Raw genomic sequence first — 19423 nt, forward strand, 5'->3', positions numbered from 1 at the left:
CCTTATGTACAATGGAATATCACTCAGCCATGAAATCAACGTCATAAGGCTAGTAGCAGCATGATGAGTGGATTTAGGTACGACGATTCTAAGTGAAATAAGTCACACAGAAAAAGACACTTATCATGAGATATCACTTATAGAGGGAATGTCAAAACCGCTACCCTTGAACTGAATTACAAAACAGAACAGAGTCACACGTTTAGAAAACACACTATGGCTGCTTAACGGGAAAGGTGAGGTGGGGTGATGCATAAAACAAGGGTTTCAAATTAGCTCAGATACCGTTCCAGAAACCCAATATGTAATAGACAAGACCTACTCCTTGCTCAGTGAACTGGACTCAACACCCCCTATTCACCGCCCAAGAATATATCTGACTAGTAAGAATCTTAAAACCTATGTATTGATATCTCTCTGTAAGTGAGTCAAGTGGGTATAAAGCGGCATAAACACAGCAGTGAAAAGCAGCTAAACCCCATTATAAAAATCAATTACTTTAAAAAACCCGTGAAACAAAGACAGTGAAAGAGAGAGAAATTCTTACAAAATTCGTTCAGGAGCTGTGATGCCACCTGGATTGACCATATCTAGACCCACAGCTGATTGAGACATAAGGGTGGACACTCTTGGGGCTGAGAGGTTTGGTGAGGTTGGGTGAGAAAACGCAGACCCTTTAAAGTAATACGGCGTGGTACCCATCCCATGGGTCCCAAATCTCCAGGTTCAAGGGCATCGTCCTATATTGAAAACATGCATGAGAAACCCCGAAGATGGTACACCGTGTGATCGGGAAAGGTTTCTAAAACGCACCTCATTTCTCATCTCCTTGTGCTCCGGTTCGCCATTCCAGCCGCTTTACTAGCAATCTCCCTCCTTGGAGAATCAGCACCTTTATCCTCCTGTTCCGTACAGGTTGCTAATTGTCCTGAGGATGAACGGGAAGAGGGGGAACCAATGAGAGACTAGCTCTAGGTGTTGGGACAGGCACAGGTCACTCTATTTTCCCATCAGGAAGAAGAATTAACCACAGGCTCAGCCTGCCACCAGGAACCAGAAGACGGCCTGAAGCAATCCTGCGCTTTTGCGGCCAGCTCCCAAGAAAGCGAGTTGAAGAATGGAGCTCAGGGGCACTACAATTCACAAACCTGCAGACTTAGAAATGATAACTCTCGTCCACAAATATATTGAGGGAAGGCAACGAAGAGGATTTGAAAGCAAGGCAGAATTGCAGGAAACAGATTTCAGGAGGTAGATTCGAATCGCCTTTAAAGCACAGGAAAAGCGGCAAAACCTCGACAATGATGCCCTTGGTCAAAAAGGGCGTATGCGTTTTTTCCTGAATATATTCAGGAAAAAACGCATACGCCCTTTTTGGCCAACCAAGCAACCTGGAAAGGCAAATCAGCGCTACAAAGAAGTCTCGCTTCCCATCGGTCAAAAGGGCCATGCTGAATAAAGTGTCAAAACCAGAAATGCAGGACAGGCCATGGAGAAATGGGAGCCTTGCTACGCTGATGGGCGGGATGTAAATTGCTAACAGCCACTCCGGAGAAGTGTACGGTGTGTCCTGAAACATCTAAAAAACTCAGCTTAGAGACCATAGGGCACTTCCTCTCATGGGCGTATAAATTGGGAAAACTGAAAATCAGCAAGACACAGGCACCCAAAAGTTTTGGGCTACTCTCTTGACAAGAACCTCCACTTCGTTACACCTTAAATATCCCAGGAAAGAGAAGAATGGATAAAGAAGTTGCGGTCCTTATGTACAATGGAATATCACTCAGCCATGAAATCAACGTCATAAGGCTAGTAGCAGCATGATGAGTGGATTTAGGTACGACCATTCTAAGTGAAATAAGTCACACAGAAAAAGACACTTATCATGAGATATCACTTATAGAGGGAATGTCAAAACCGCTACCCTTGAACTGAATTACAAAACAGAACAGAGTCACACGTTTAGAAAACACACTATGGCTGCTTAACGGGAAAGGTGAGGTGGGGTGATGCATAAAACAAGGGTTTCAAATTAGCTCAGATACCGTTCCATAAACCCAATATGTAATAGAGAAGACCTACTCCTTGCTCAGTGAACTGGACTCAACACCCCCTATTCACCGCCCAAGAATATATCTGACTAGTAAGTATCTTCAAACCTATGTATTGATATCTCTCTGAAAGTGAGTCAAGTGGGTGTAAAGCGGCATAAACACAGCAGTGAAAAGCAGCCAAACCCCATTATAAAAATCAATTACTTTTCAAAACCCGTGAAACAAAGACAGTGAAAGAGAGAGAAATTCTTACAAAATTCTTTCAGGGGCTGTGATGCCACCTGGATTGACCATATCTAGACCCACAGCTGATTGAGACATAAGGGTGGACACTCTTGGGGCTGAGAGGTTTGGTGAGGTTGGGTGAGCAAACGCAGACCCTTTAAAGTAATACGGCGTGGTACCCATCCCATGGGTCCCAAATCTCCAGGTTCAAGGGCATCTTCCTATATTGAAAACATGCATGAGAAACCCCGAAGATGGTACACCGTGTGATCGGGAAAGGTTTCTAAAACGCATCTCATTTCTCATCTCCTTGTGCTCCGGTTCGCCATTCCAGCCGCTTTCCTAGCAATCTCCCTCCTTTGAGAATCAGCACCTTTATCCTCCTGTTCCGTACAGGTTGCAAATTGTCCTGAGGATGAACGGGAAGAGGGGGAACCAATGAGAGACTAGCTCTAGGTGTTGGGGCAGGCACAGGTCATTCTATTTTCCCATCAGGAAGAAGAATTAACCACAGGCTCAGCCTGCCGCCAGGAACCAGAATACGGCCTGAAGCAATCCTGCCATTTTGCGGCCAGCTCCCAAGAAAGCGAGTTGAAGAATGGAGCTCAGGGGCACTGCAATTCACAAACCTGCAGTCTTAGAAATGATAACTCTCGTCCACAAATATATTGAGGGAAGGCAACGAAGAGGATTTGAAAGCAAGGCAGAATTGCAGGAAACAGATTTCAGGAGGTAGATTCGAATCGCCTTTAAAGCACAGGAAAAGCGGCAAAACCTCGACAATGATGCCCTTGGCCAAAAAGGGCGTATGCGTTTTTTCCTGAATATATTCAGGAAAAAACGCATACGCCCTTTTTGGCCAACCAAGCAACCTGGAAAGGCAAATCAGCGCTACAAAGAAGTCTCGCTTCCCATCGGTCAAAAGGGCCATGCTGAATAAAGTGTCAAAACCAGAAATGCAGGACAGGCCATGGAGAAATGGGAGCCTTGCTACGCTGATGGGCGGGATGTAAATTGCCAACAGCCACTCTGGAGAAGTGTACAGTGTGTCCTGAAACATCTAAAAAACTCAGCTTAGAGAGCATAGCGCACTTCCACTCATGGGCGTATAAATTGGGAAAACTAAAAATCAGCATGACACAGGCACCCCAAAGTTTTGGGCTACTCTGTTGACAAGAACCTCCACTTCGCTACACCTTAAATATCCCAGGAAAGAGAAGAATGGATAAAGAAGTTGTGGTCCTTATGTACAATGGAATATCACTCAGCCATGAAATCAACGTCATAAGGCTAGTAGCAGCATGATGAGTGGATTTAGGTATGACGATTCTAAGTGAAATAAGTCACACAGAAAAAGACACTTATCATAAGATATCACTCATAGAGGGAATGTAAAAACCGCTACCCTTGAACTGAATTACAAAACAGAACAGAGTCACACGTTTAGAAAACACACTATGGCTGCTTAACGGGAAAGGTGAGGTGGGGTGATGCATAAAACACGGGTTTCAAATTAGCTCAGATACCGTTCCAGAAACCCAATATGTAATAGACAAGACCTACTCCTTGCTCAGTGAACTGGACTCAACACCCCCTATTCACCGCCCAAGAATATATCTGACTAGTAAGAATCTTAAAACCTATGTATTGATATCTCTCTGTAAGTGAGTCAAATGGGTGTAAAGCGGCATAAACACAGCAGTGAAAAGCAGCTAAACCCCATTATAAAAATCAATTACGTTTCAAAACCCGTGAAACAAAGACAGTGAAAGAGAGAGAAATTCTTACAAAATTCGTTCAGGAGCTGTGATGCCACCTGGATTGACCATATCTAGACCCACAGCTGATTGAGACATAAGGGTGGACACTCTTGGGGCTGAGAGGTTTGGTGAGGTTGGGTGAGAAAACGCAGACCCTGTAAAGTAATACGGCGTGGTACCCATCCCATGGGTCCCAAATCTCCAGGTTCAAGGGCATCGTCCTATATTGAAAACATGCATGAGAAACCCCGAAGATGGTACACCGTGTGATCGGGAAAGGTTTCTAAAACGCACCTCATTTCTCATCTCCTTGTGCTCCGGTTCGCCATTCCAGCCGCTTTACTAGCAATCTCCCTCCTTGGAGAATCAGCACCTTTATCCTCCTGTTCCGTACAGGTTGCTAATTGTCCTGAGGATGAACGGGAAGAGGGGGAACCAATGAGAGACTAGCTCTAGGTGTTGGGACAGGCACAGGTCACTCTATTTTCCCATCAGGAAGAAGAATTAACCACAGGCTCAGCCTGCCACCAGGAACCAGAAGACGGCCTGAAGCAATCCTGCGCTTTTGCGGCCAGCTCCCAAGAAAGCGAGTTGAAGAATGGAGCTCAGGGGCACTACAATTCACAAACCTGCAGACTTAGAAATGATAACTCTCGTCCACAAATATATTGAGGGAAGGCAACGAAGAGGATTTGAAAGCAAGGCAGAATTGCAGGAAACAGATTTCAGGAGGTAGATTCGAATCGCCTTTAAAGCACAGGAAAAGCGGCAAAACCTCGACAATGATGCCCTTGGCCAAAAAGGGCGTATGCGTTTTTTCCTGAATATATTCAGGAAAAAACGCATACGCCCTTTTTGGCCAACCAAGCAACCTGGAAAGGCAAATCAGCGCTACAAAGAAGTCTCGCTTCCCATCGGTCAAAAGGGCCATGCTGAATAAAGTGTCAAAACCAGAAATGCAGGACACGCCATGGAGAAATGGGAGCCTTGCTACGCTGGTGGGCGGGATGTAAATTGCTAACAGCCACTCCGGAGAAGTGTACGGTGTGTCCTGAAACATCTAAAAAACTCAGCTTAGAGACCATAGGGCACTTCCTCTCATGGGCGTATAAATTGGGAAAACTAAAAATCAGCAAGACACAGGCACCCAAAAGTTTTGGGCTACTCTCTTGACAAGAACCTCCACTTCGTTACACCTTAAATATCCCAGGAAAGAGAAGAATGGATAAAGAAGTTGCGGTCCTTATGTACAATGGAATATCACTCAGCCATGAAATCAACGTCATAAGGCTAGTAGCAGCATGATGAGTGGATTTAGGTACGACCATTCTAAGTGAAATAAGTCACACAGAAAAAGACACTTATCATGAGATATCACTTATAGAGGGAATGTCAAAACCGCTACCCTTGAACTGAATTACAAAACAGAACAGAGTCACACGTTTAGAAAACACACTATGGCTGCTTAACGGGAAAGGTGAGGTGGGGTGATGCATAAAACAAGGGTTTCAAATTAGCTCAGATTCCGTTCCATAAACCCAATATGTAATAGACAAGACCTACTCCTTGCTCAGTGAACTGGACTCAACACCCCCTATTCACCGCCCAAGAATATATCTGACTAGTAATTATCTTCAAACCTATGTATTGATATCTCTCTGAAAGTGAGTCAAGTGGGTGTAAAGCGGCATAAACACAGCAGTGAAAAGCAGCCAAACCCCATTATAAAAATCAATTACTTTTCAAAACCCGTGAAACAAAGACAGTGAAAGAGAGAGAAATTCTTACAAAATTCGTTCAGGGGCTCTGATGCCACCTGGATTGACCATATCTAGACCCACAGCTGATTGAGACATAAGGGTGGACACTCGTGGGGCTGAGAGGTTTGGTGAGGTTGGGTGAGCAAACGCAGACCCTTTAAAGTAAAACGGCGTGGTACCCATCCCATGGGTCCCAAATCTCCAGGTTCAAGGGCATCGTCCTACATTGAAAACATGCATGAGAAACCCCGAAGATGGTACACCGTGTGATCGGGAAAGGTTTCTAAAACGCACCTCATTTCTCAACTCCTTGTGCTCCGGTTCGCCATTCCAGCCGCTTTACTAGCAATCTCCCTCCTTGGAGAATCAGCACCTTTATCCTCCTGTTCCGTACAGGTTGCTAATTGTCCTGAGGATGAACGGGAAGAGGGGGAACCAATGAGAGACTAGCTCTAGGTGTTGGGACAGGCACAGGTCACTCTATTTTCCCATCAGGAAGAAGAATTAACCACAGGCTCAGCCTGCCACCAGGAACCAGAAGACGGCCTGAAGCAATCCTGCGCTTTTGCGGCCAGCTCCCAAGAAAGCGAGTTGAAGAATGGAGCTCAGGGGCACTACAATTCACAAACCTGCAAACTTAGAAATGATAACTCTCGTCCACAAATATATTGAGGGAAGGCAACGAAGAGGATTTGAAAGCAAGGCAGAATTGCAGGAAACAGATTTCAGGAGGTAGATTCGAATCGCCTTTAAAGCACAGGAAAAGCGGCAAAACCTCGACAATGATGCCCTTGGTCAAAAAGGGCGTATGCGTTTTTTCCTGAATATATTCAGGAGAAAACGCATACGCCCTTTTTGGCCAACCAAGCAACCTGGAAAGGCAAATCAGCGCTACAAAGAAGTCTCGCTTCCCATCGGTCAAAAGGGCCATGCTGAATAAAGTGTCAAAACCAGAAATGCTGGACAGGCCTTGGAGAAATGGGAGCCTTGCTACGCTGATGGGCGGGATGTAAATTGCCAACAGCCACACTGGAGAAGTGTACGGTGTGTCCTGAAACATCTAAAAAACTCAGCTTAGAGATCATAGGGCACTTCCTCTCATGGGCGTATAAATTGGGAAAACTAAAAATCAGCAAGACACAGGCACCCCAAAGTTTTGGGCTGCTCTGTTGACAAGAACCTCCACTTCGTTACACCTTAAATATCCCAGGAAAGAGAAGAATGGATAAAGAAGTTGTGGTCCTTATGTACAATGGAATATCACTCAGCCATGAAATCAACGTCATAAGGCTAGTAGCAGCATGATGAGTGGATTTAGGTACGACGATTCTAAGTGAAATAAGTCACACAGAAAAAGACACTTATCATGAGATATCACTTATAGAGGGAATGTCAAAACCGCTACCCTTGAACTGAATTACAAAACAGAACAGAGTCACACGTTTAGAAAACACACTATGGCTGCTTAACGGGAAAGGTGAGGTGGGGTGATGCATAAAACAAGGGTTTCAAATTAGCTCAGATACCGTTCCAGAAACCCAATATGTAATAGACAAGACCTACTCCTTGCTCAGTGAACTGGACTCAACACCCCCTATTCACCGCCCAAGAATATATCTGACTAGTAAGAATCTTAAAACCTATGTATTGATATCTCTCTGTAAGTGAGTCAAGTGGGTGTAAAGCGGCATAAACACAGCAGTGAAAAGCAGCTAAACCCCATTATAAAAATCAATTACTTTAAAAAACCCGTGAAACAAAGACAGTGAAAGAGAGAGAAATTCTTACAAAATTCGTTCAGGGGCTGTGATGCCACCTGGATTGACCATATCTAGACCCACAGCTGATTGAGACATAAGTGTGGACACTCGTGGGGCTGAGAGGTTTGGTGAGGTTGGCTGAGCTAACGCAGACCCTTTAAAGTAATTCGGCGTGGTACCCATCCCATGGGTCCCAAATCTCCAGGTTCAAGGGCATCGTCCTACATTGAAAACATGCATGAGAAACCCCGAAGATGGTACACCGTGTGATCGGGAAAGGTTTCTAAAACGCACCTCATTTCTCATCTCCTTGTGCTCCGGTTCGCCATTCCAGCCGCTTTACTAGCAATCTCCCTCCTTGGAGAATCAGCACCTTTATCCTCCTGTTCCGTACAGGTTGCAAATTGTCCTGAGGATGAACGGGAAGAGGGGGAACCAATGAGAGACTAGCTCTAGGTGTTGGGGCAGGCACAGGTCATTCTATTTTCCCATCAGGAAGAAGAATTAACCACAGGCTCAGCCTGCCGCCAGGAACCAGAATACGGCCTGAAGCAATCCTGCGCTTTTGCGGCCAGCTCCCAAGAAAGCGAGTTGAAGAATGGAGCTCAGGGGCACTGCAATTCACAAACCTGCAGTCTTAGAAATGATAACTCTCGTCCACAAATATATTGAGGGAAGGCAACGAAGAAGATTTGAAAGCAAGGCAGAATTGCAGGAAACAGATTTCAGGAGGTAGATTCGAATCGCCTTTAAAGCACAGGAAAAGCGGCAAAACCTCGACAATGATGCCCTTGGCCAAAAAGGGCGTATGCGTTTTTTCCTGAATATATTCAGGAAAAAATGCATACGCCCTTTTTGGCCAACCAAGCAACCTGGAAAGGCAAATCAGCGCTACAAAGAAGTCTCGCTTCCCATCGGTCAAAAGGGCCATGCTGAATAAAGTGTCAAAACCAGAAATGCAGGACAGGCCATGGAGAAATGGGAGCCTTGCTACGCTGATGGGCGGGATGTAAATTGCCAACAGCCACTCTGGAGAAGTGTACAGTGTGTCCTGAAACATCTAAAAAACTCAGCTTAGAGAGCATAGCGCACTTCCACTCATGGGCGTATAAATTGGGAAAACTAAAAATCAGCATGACACAGGCACCCCAAAGTTTTGGGCTACTCTGTTGACAAGAACCTCCACTTCGCTACACCTTAAATATCCCAGGAAAGAGAAGAATGGATAAAGAAGTTGCGGTCCTTATGTACAATGGAATATCACTCAGCCATGAAATCAATGTCATAAGGCTAGTAGCAGCATGATGAGTGGATTTAGGTATGACGATTCTAAGTGAAATAAGTCACAGAGAAAAAGACACTTATCATAAGATATAACTTATAGAGGGAATGTAAAAACCGCTACCCTTGAACTGAATTACAAAACAGAACAGAGTCACACGTTTAGAAAACACACTATGGCTGCTTAACGGGAAAGGTGAGGTGGGGTGATGCATAAAACACGGGTTTCAAATTAGCTCAGATACCGTTCCAGAAACCCAATATATAATAGACAAGACCTACTCCTTGCTCAGTGAACTGGACTCAACACCCCCTATTCACCGCCCAAGAATATATCTGACTAGTAAGAATCTTAAAACCTATGTATTGATATCTCTCTGTAAGTGAGTCAAATGGGTGTAAAGCGGCATAAACACAGCAGTGAAAAGCAGCTAAACCCCATTATAAAAATCAATTACGTTTCAAAACCCGTGAAACAAAGACAGTGAAAGAGAGAGAAATTCTTACAAAATTCGTTCAGGGGCTCTGATGCCACCTGGATTGACCATATCTAGACCCACAGCTGATTGAGACATAAGGGTGGACACTCTTGGGGCTGAGAGGTTTGGTGAGGTTGGGTGAGCAAACGCAGACCCTTTAAAGTAAAACGGCGTGGTACCCATCCCATGGGTCCCAAATCTCCAGGTTCAAGGGCATCGTCCTACATTGAAAACATGCATGAGAAACCCCGAAGATGGTACACCGTGTGATCGGGAAAGGTTTCTAAAACGCACCTCATTTCTCATCTCCTTGTGCTCCGGTTCGCCATTCCAGCCGCTTTACTAGCAATCTCCCTCCTTGGAGAATCAGCACCTTTATCCTCCTGTTCCGTACAGGTTGCTAATTGTCCTGAGGATGAACGGGAAGAGGGGGAACCAATGAGAGACTAGCTCTAGGTGTTGGGATAGGCACAGGTCACTCTATTTTCCCATCAGGAAGAAGAATTAACCACAGGCTCAGCCTGCCACCAGGAACCAGAAGACGGCCTGAAGCAATCCTGCGCTTTTGCGGCCAGCTCCCAAGAAAGCGAGTTGAAGAATGGAGCTCAGGGGCACTACAATTCACAAACCTGCAAACTTAGAAATGATAACTCTCGTCCACAAATATATTGAGGGAAGGCAACGAAGAGGATTTGAAAGCAAGGCAGAATTGCAGGAAACAGATTTCAGGAGGTAGATTCGAATCGCCTTTAAAGCACAGGAAAAGCGGCAAAACCTCGACAATGATGCCCTTGGTCAAAAAGGGCGTATGCGTTTTTTCCTGAATATATTCAGGAGAAAACGCATACGCCCTTTTTGGCCAACCAAGCAACCTGGAAAGGCAAATCAGCGCTACAAAGAAGTCTCGCTTCCCATCGGTCAAAAGGGCCATGCTGAATAAAGTGTCAAAACCAGAAATGCTGGACAGGCCTTGGAGAAATGGGAGCCTTGCTACGCTGATGGGCGGGATGTAAATTGCCAACAGCCACACTGGAGAAGTGTACGGTGTGTCCTGAAACATCTAAAAAACTCAGCATAGAGATCATAGGGCACTTCCTCTCATGGGCGTATAAATTGGGAAAACTAAAAATCAGCAAGACACAGGCACCCCAAAGTTTTGGGCTGCTCTGTTGACAAGAACCTCCACTTCGTTACACCTTAAATATCCCAGGAAAGAGAAGAATGGATAAAGAAGTTGTGGTCCATATGTACAATGGAATATCACTCAGCCATGAAATCAACGTCATAAGGCTAGTAGCAGCATGATGAGTGGATTTAGGTACGACGATTCTAAGTGAAATAAGTCACACAGAAAAAGACACTTATCATGAGATATCACTTATAGAGGGAATGTCAAAACCGCTACCCTTGAACTGAATTACAAAACAGAACAGAGTCACACGTTTAGAAAACACACTATGGCTGCTTAACGGGAAAGGTGAGGTGGGGTGATGCATAAAACAAGGGTTTCAAATTAGCTCAGATACCGTTCCAGAAACCCAATATGTAATAGACAAGACCTACTCCTTGCTCAGTGAACTGGACTCAACACCCCCTATTCACCGCCCAAGAATATATCTGACTAGTAAGAATCTTAAAACCTATGTATTGATATCTCTCTGTAAGTGAGTCAAGTGGGTGTAAAGCGGCATAAACACAGCAGTGAAAAGCAGCTAAACCCCATTATAAAAATCAATTACTTTAAAAAACCCGTGAAACAAAGACAGTGAAAGAGAGAGAAATTCTTACAAAATTCGTTCAGGGGCTGTGATGCCACCTGGATTGACCATATCTAGACCCACAGCTGATTGAGACATAAGGGTGGACACTCGTGGGGCTGAGAGGTTTGGTGAGGTTGGCTGAGCTAACGCAGACCCTTTAAAGTAATTCGGCGTGGTACCCATCCCATGGGTCCCAAATCTCCAGGTTCAAGGGCATCGTCCTACATTGAAAACATGCATGAGAAACCCCGAAGATGGTACACCGTGTGATCGGGAAAGGTTTCTAAAACGCACCTCATTTCTCATCTCCTTGTGCTCCGGTTCGCCATTCCAGCCGCTTTACTAGCAATCTCCCTCCTTGGAGAATCAGCACCTTTATCCTCCTGTTCCGTACAGGTTGCTAATTGTCCTGAGGATGAACGGGAAGAGGGGGAACCAATGAGAGACTAGCTCTAGGTGTTGGGGCAGGCACAGGTCATTCTATTTTCCCATCAGGAAGAAGAATTAACCACAGGCTCAGCCTGCCGCCAGGAACCAGAATACGGCCTGAAGCAATCCTGCGCTTTTGCGGCCAGCTCCCAAGAAAGCGAGTTGAAGAATGGAGCTCAGGGGCACTGCAATTCACAAACCTGCAGTCTTAGAAATGATAACTCTCGTCCACAAATATATTGAGGGAAGGCAACGAAGAAGATTTGAAAGCAAGGCAGAATTGCAGGAAACAGATTTCAGGAGGTAGATTCGAATCGCCTTTAAAGCACAGGAAAAGCGGCAAAACCTCGACAATGATGCCCTTGGCCAAAAAGGGCGTATGCGTTTTTTCCTGAATATATTCAGGAAAAAATGCATACGCCCTTTTTGGCCAACCAAGCAACCTGGAAAGGCAAATCAGCGCTACAAAGAAGTCTCGCTTCCCATCGGTCAAAAGGGCCATGCTGAATAAAGTGTCAAAACCAGAAATGCAGGACAGGCCATGGAGAAATGGGAGCCTTGCTACGCTGATGGGCGGGATGTAAATTGCCAACAGCCACTCTGGAGAAGTGTACAGTGTGTCCTGAAACATCTAAAAAACTCAGCTTAGAGAGCATAGCGCACTTCCACTCATGGGCGTATAAATTGGGAAAACTAAAAATCAGCATGACACAGGCACCCCAAAGTTTTGAGCTACTCTGTTGACAAGAACCTCCACTTCGCTACACCTTAAATATCCCAGGAAAGAGAAGAATGGATAAAGAAGTTGCGGTCCTTATGTACAATGGAATATCACTCAGCCATGAAATCAATGTCATAAGGCTAGTAGCAGCATGATGAGTGGATTTAGGTATGACGATTCTAAGTGAAATAAGTCACACAGAAAAAGACACTTATCATAAGATATAACTTATAGAGGGAATGTAAAAACCGCTACCCTTGAACTGAATTACAAAACAGAACAGAGTCACACGTTTAGAAAACACACTATGGCTGCTTAACGGGAAAGGTGAGGTGGGGTGATGCATAAAACACGGGTTTCAAATTAGCTCAGATACCGTTCCAGAAACCCAATATATAATAGACAAGACCTACTCCTTGCTCAGTGAACTGGACTCAACACCCCCTATTCACCGCCCAAGAATATATCTGACTAGTAAGAATCTTAAAACCTATGTATTGATATCTCTCTGTAAGTGAGTCAAATGGGTGTAAAGCGGCATAAACACAGCAGTGAAAAGCAGCTAAACCCCATTATAAAAATCAATTACGTTTCAAAACCCGTGAAACAAAGACAGTGAAAGAGAGAGAAATTCTTACAAAATTCGTTCAGGGGCTGTGATGCCACCTGGATTGACCATATCTAGACCCACAGCTGATTGAGACATAAGGGTGGACACTCTTGGGGCTGAGAGGTTTGGTGAGGTTGGGTGAGAAAACGCAGACCCTTTAAAGTAATTCGGCGTGGTACCCATCCCATGGGTCCCAAATCTCCAGGTTCAAGGGCATCGTCCTACATTGAAAACATGCATGAGAAACCCCGAAGATGGTACACCGTGTGATCGGGAAAGGTTTCTAAAACGCACCTCATTTCTCATCTCCTTGTGCTCCGGTTCGCCATTCCAGCCGCTTTACTAGCAATCTCCCTCCTTGGAGAATCAGCACCTTTATCCTCCTGTTCCGTACAGGTTGCTAATTGTCCTGAGGATGAACGGGAAGAGGGGGAACCAATGAGAGACTAGCTCTAGGTGTTGGGACAGGCACAGGTCACTCTATTTTCCCATCAGGAAGAAGAATTAACCACAGGCTCAGCCTGCCACCAGGAACCAGAAGACGGCCTGAAGCAATCCTGCGCTTTTGCGGCCAGCTCCCAAGAAAGCGAGTTGAAGAATGGAGCTCAGGGGCACTACAATTCACAAACCTGCAAACTTAGAAATGATAACTCTCGTCCACAAATATATTGAGGGAAGGCAACGAAGAGGATTTGAAAGCAAGGCAGAATTGCAGGAAACAGATTTCAGGAGGTAGATTCGAATCGCCTTTAAAGCACAGGAAAAGCGGCAAAACCTCGACAATGATGCCCTTGGTCAAAAAGGGCGTATGCGTTTTTTCCTGAATATATTCAGGAGAAAACGCATACGCCCTTTTTGGCCAACCAAGCAACCTGGAAAGGCAAATCAGCGCTACAAAGAAGTCTCGCTTCCCATCGGTCAAAAGGGCCATGCTGAATAAAGTGTCAAAACCAGAAATGCTGGACAGGCCTTGGAGAAATGGGAGCCTTGCTACGCTGATGGGCGGGATGTAAATTGCCAACAGCCACACTGGAGAAGTGTACGGTGTGTCCTGAAACATCTGAAAAACTCAGCTTAGAGATCATAGGGCACTTCCTCTCATGGGCGTATAAATTGGGAAAACTAAAAATCAGCAAGACACAGGCACCCCAAAGTTTTGGGCTGCTCTGTTGACAAGAACCTCCACTTCGTTACACCTTAAATATCCCAGGAAAGAGAAGAATGGATAAAGAAGTTGTGGTCCTTATGTACAATGGAATATCACTCAGCCATGAAATCAACGTCATAAGGCTAGTAGCAGCATGATGAGTGGATTTAGGTACGACGATTCTAAGTGAAATAAGTCACACAGAAAAAGACACTTATCATGAGATATCACTTATAGAGGGAATGTCAAAACCGCTACCCTTGAACTGAATTACAAAACAGAACAGAGTCACACGTTTAGAAAACACACTATGGCTGCTTAACGGGAAAGGTGAGGTGGGGTGATGCATAAAACAAGGGTTTCAAATTAGCTCAGATACCGTTCCAGAAACCCAATATGTAATAGACAAGACCTACTCCTTGCTCAGTGAACTGGACTCAACACCCCCTATTCACCGCCCAAGAATATATCTGACTAGTAAGAATCTTAAAACCTATGTATTGATATCTCTCTGTAAGTGAGTCAAGTGGGTGTAAAGCGGCATAAACACAGCAGTGAAAAGCAGCTAAACCCCATTATAAAAATCAATTACTTTAAAAAACCCGTGAAACAAAGACAGTGAAAGAGAGAGAAATTCTTACAAAATTCGTTCAGGGGCTGTGATGCCACCTGGATTGACCATATCTAGACCCACAGCTGATTGAGACATAAGTGTGGACACTCGTGGGGCTGAGAGGTTTGGTGAGGTTGGCTGAGCTAACGCAGACCCTTTAAAGTAATTCGGCGTGGTACCCATCCCATGGGTCCCAAATCTCCAGGTTCAAGGGCATCGTCCTACATTGAAAACATGCATGAGAAACCCCGAAGATGGTACACCGTGTGATCGGGAAAGGTTTCTAAAACGCACCTCATTTCTCATCTCCTTGTGCTCCGGTTCGCCATTCCAGCCGCTTTACTAGCAATCTCCCTCCTTGGAGAATCAGCACCTTTATCCTCCTGTTCCGTACAGGTTGCAAATTGTCCTGAGGATGAACGGGAAGAGGGGGAACCAATGAGAGACTAGCTCTAGGTGTTGGGGCAGGCACAGGTCATTCTATTTTCCCATCAGGAAGAAGAATTAACCACAGGCTCAGCCTGCCGCCAGGAACCAGAATACGGCCTGAAGCAATCCTGCGCTTTTGCGGCCAGCTCCCAAGAAAGCGAGTTGAAGAATGGAGCTCAGGGGCACTGCAATTCACAAACCTGCAGTCTTAGAAATGATAACTCTCGTCCACAAATATATTGAGGGAAGGCAACGAAGAAGATTTGAAAGCAAGGCAGAATTGCAGGAAACAGATTTCAGGAGGTAGATTCGAATCGCCTTTAAAGCACAGGAAAAGCGGCAAAACCTCGACAATGATGCCCTTGGCCAAAAAGGGCGTATGCGTTTTTTCCTGAATATATTCAGGAAAAAATGCATACGCCCTTTTTGGCCAACCAAGCAACCTGGAAAGGCAAATCAGCGCTACAAAGAAGTCTCGCTTCCCATCGGTCAAAAGGGCCATGCTGAATAAAGTGTCAAAACCAGAAATGCAGGACAGGCCATGGAGAAATGGGAGCCTTGCTACGCTGATGGGCGGGATGTAAATTGCCAACAGCCACTCTGGAGAAGTGTACAGTGTGTCCTGAAACATCTAAAAAACTCAGCTTAGAGAGCATAGCGCACTTCCACTCATGGGCGTATAAATTGGGAAAACTAAAAATCAGCATGACACAGGCACCCCAAAGTTTTGGGCTACTCTGTTGACAAGAACCTCCACTTCGCTACACCTTAAATATCCCAGGAAAGAGAAGAATGGATAAAGAAGTTGCGGTCCTTATGTACAATGGAATATCACTCAGCCATGAAATCAATGTCATAAGGCTAGTAGCAGCATGATGAGTGGATTTAGGTATGACGATTCTAAGTGAAATAAGTCACAGAGAAAAAGACACTTATCATAAGATATAACTTATAGAGGGAATGTAAAAACCGCTACCCTTGAACTGAATTACAAAACAGAACAGAGTCACACGTTTAGAAAACACACTATGGCTGCTTAACGGGAAAGGTGAGGTGGGGTGATGCATAAAACACGGGTTTCAAATTAGCTCAGATACCGTTCCAGAAACCCAATATATAATAGACAAGACCTACTCCTTGCTCAGTGAACTGGACTCAACACCCCCTATTCACCGCCCAAGAATATATCTGACTAGTAAGAATCTTAAAACCTATGTATTGATATCTCTCTGTAAGTGAGTCAAATGGGTGTAAAGCGGCATAAACACAGCAGTGAAAAGCAGCTAAACCCCATTATAAAAATCAATTACGTTTCAAAACCCGTGAAACAAAGACAGTGAAAGAGAGAGAAATTCTTACAAAATTCGTTCAGGGGCTCTGATGCCACCTGGATTGACCATATCTAGACCCACAGCTGATTGAGACATAAGGGTGGACACTCTTGGGGCTGAGAGGTTTGGTGAGGTTGGGTGAGCAAACGCAGACCCTTTAAAGTAAAACGGCGTGGTACCCATCCCATGGGTCCCAAATCTCCAGGTTCAAGGGCATCGTCCTACATTGAAAACATGCATGAGAAACCCCGAAGATGGTACACCGTGTGATCGGGAAAGGTTTCTAAAACGCACCTCATTTCTCATCTCCTTGTGCTCCGGTTCGCCATTCCAGCCGCTTTACTAGCAATCTCCCTCCTTGGAGAATCAGCACCTTTATCCTCCTGTTCCGTACAGGTTGCTAATTGTCCTGAGGATGAACGGGAAGAGGGGGAACCAATGAGAGACTAGCTCTAGGTGTTGGGATAGGCACAGGTCACTCTATTTTCCCATCAGGAAGAAGAATTAACCACAGGCTCAGCCTGCCACCAGGAACCAGAAGACGGCCTGAAGCAATCCTGCGCTTTTGCGGCCAGCTCCCAAGAAAGCGAGTTGAAGAATGGAGCTCAGGGGCACTACAATTCACAAACCTGCAAACTTAGAAATGATAACTCTCGTCCACAAATATATTGAGGGAAGGCAACGAAGAGGATTTGAAAGCAAGGCAGAATTGCAGGAAACAGATTTCAGGAGGTAGATTCGAATCGCCTTTAAAGCACAGGAAAAGCGGCAAAACCTCGACAATGATGCCCTTGGTCAAAAAGGGCGTATGCGTTTTTTCCTGAATATATTCAGGAGAAAACGCATACGCCCTTTTTGGCCAACCAAGCAACCTGGAAAGGCAAATCAGCGCTACAAAGAAGTCTCGCTTCCCATCGGTCAAAAGGGCCATGCTGAATAAAGTGTCAAAACCAGAAATGCTGGACAGGCCTTGGAGAAATGGGAGCCTTGCTACGCTGATGGGCGGGATGTAAATTGCCAACAGCCACACTGGAGAAGTGTACGGTGTGTCCTGAAACATCTAAAAAACTCAGCATAGAGATCATAGGGCACTTCCTCTCATGGGCGTATAAATTGGGAAAACTAAAAATCAGCAAGACACAGGCACCCCAAAGTTTTGGGCTGCTCTGTTGACAAGAACCTCCACTTCGTTACACCTTAAATATCCCAGGAAAGAGAAGAATGGATAAAGAAGTTGTGGTCCATATGTACAATGGAATATCACTCAGCCATGAAATCAACGTCATAAGGCTAGTAGCAGCATGATGAGTGGATTTAGGTACGACGATTCTAAGTGAAATAAGTCACACAGAAAAAGACACTTATCATGAGATATCACTTATAGAGGGAATGTCAAAACCGCTACCCTTGAACTGAATTACAAAACAGAACAGAGTCACACGTTTAGAAAACACACTATGGCTGCTTAACGGGAAAGGTGAGGTGGGGTGATGCATAAAACAAGGGTTTCAAATTAGCTCAGATACCGTTCCAGAAACCCAATATGTAATAGACAAGACCTACTCCTTGCTCAGTGAACTGGACTCAACACCCCCTATTCACCGCCCAAGAATATATCTGACTAGTAAGAATCTTAAAACCTATGTATTGATATCTCTCTGTAAGTGAGTCAAGTGGGTGTAAAGCGGCATAAACACAGCAGTGAAAAGCAGCTAAACCCCATTATAAAAATCAATTACTTTAAAAAACCCGTGAAACAAAGACAGTGAAAGAGAGAGAAATTCTTACAAAATTCGTTCAGGGGCTGTGATGCCACCTGGATTGACCATATCTAGACCCACAGCTGATTGAGACATAAGGGTGGACACTCGTGGGGCTGAGAGGTTTGGTGAGGTTGGCTGAGCTAACGCAGACCCTTTAAAGTAATTCGGCGTGGTACCCATCCCATGGGTCCCAAATCTCCAGGTTCAAGGGCATCGTCCTACATTGAAAACATGCATGAGAAACCCCGAAGATGGTACACCGTGTGATCGGGAAAGGTTTCTAAAACGCACCTCATTTCTCATCTCCTTGTGCTCCGGTTCGCCATTCCAGCCGCTTTACTAGCAATCTCCCTCCTTGGAGAATCAGCACCTTTATCCTCCTGTTCCGTACAGGTTGCTAATTGTCCTGAGGATGAACGGGAAGAGGGGGAACCAATGAGAGCCTAGCTCTAGGTGTTGGGGCAGGCACAGGTCATTCTATTTTCCCATCAGGAAGAAGAATTAACCACAGGCTCAGCCTGCCGCCAGGAACCAGAATACGGCCTGAAGCAATCCTGCGCTTTTGCGGCCAGCTCCCAAGAAAGCGAGTTGAAGAATGGAGCTCAGGGGCACTGCAATTCACAAACCTGCAGTCTTAGAAATGATAACTCTCGTCCACAAATATATTGAGGGAAGGCAACGAAGAAGATTTGAAAGCAAGGCAGAATTGCAGGAAACAGATTTCAGGAGGTAGATTCGAATCGCCTTTAAAGCACAGGAAAAGCGGCAAAACCTCGACAATGATGCCCTTGGCCAAAAAGGGCGTATGCGTTTTTTCCTGAATATATTCAGGAAAAAATGCATACGCCCTTTTTGGCCAACCAAGCAACCTGGAAAGGCAAATCAGCGCTACAAAGAAGTCTCGCTTCCCATCGGTCAAAAGGGCCATGCTGAATAAAGTGTCAAAACCAGAAATGCAGGACAGGCCATGGAGAAATGGGAGCCTTGCTACGCTGATGGGCGGGATGTAAATTGCCAACAGCCACTCTGGAGAAGTGTACAGTGTGTCCTGAAACATCTAAAAAACTCAGCTTAGAGAGCATAGCGCACTTCCACTCATGGGCGTATAAATTGGGAAAACTAAAAATCAGCATGACACAGGCACCCCAAAGTTTTGAGCTACTCTGTTGACAAGAACCTCCACTTCGCTACACCTTAAATATCCCAGGAAAGAGAAGAATGGATAAAGAAGTTGCGGTCCTTATGTACAATGGAATATCACTCAGCCATGAAATCAATGTCATAAGGCTAGTAGCAGCATG

Source organism: Balaenoptera borealis (genome assembly GCF_965194805.1).
Source record: "Balaenoptera borealis genome assembly, chromosome: 9".
Taxonomy (NCBI): Eukaryota; Metazoa; Chordata; class Mammalia; order Artiodactyla; family Balaenopteridae; genus Balaenoptera; species Balaenoptera borealis.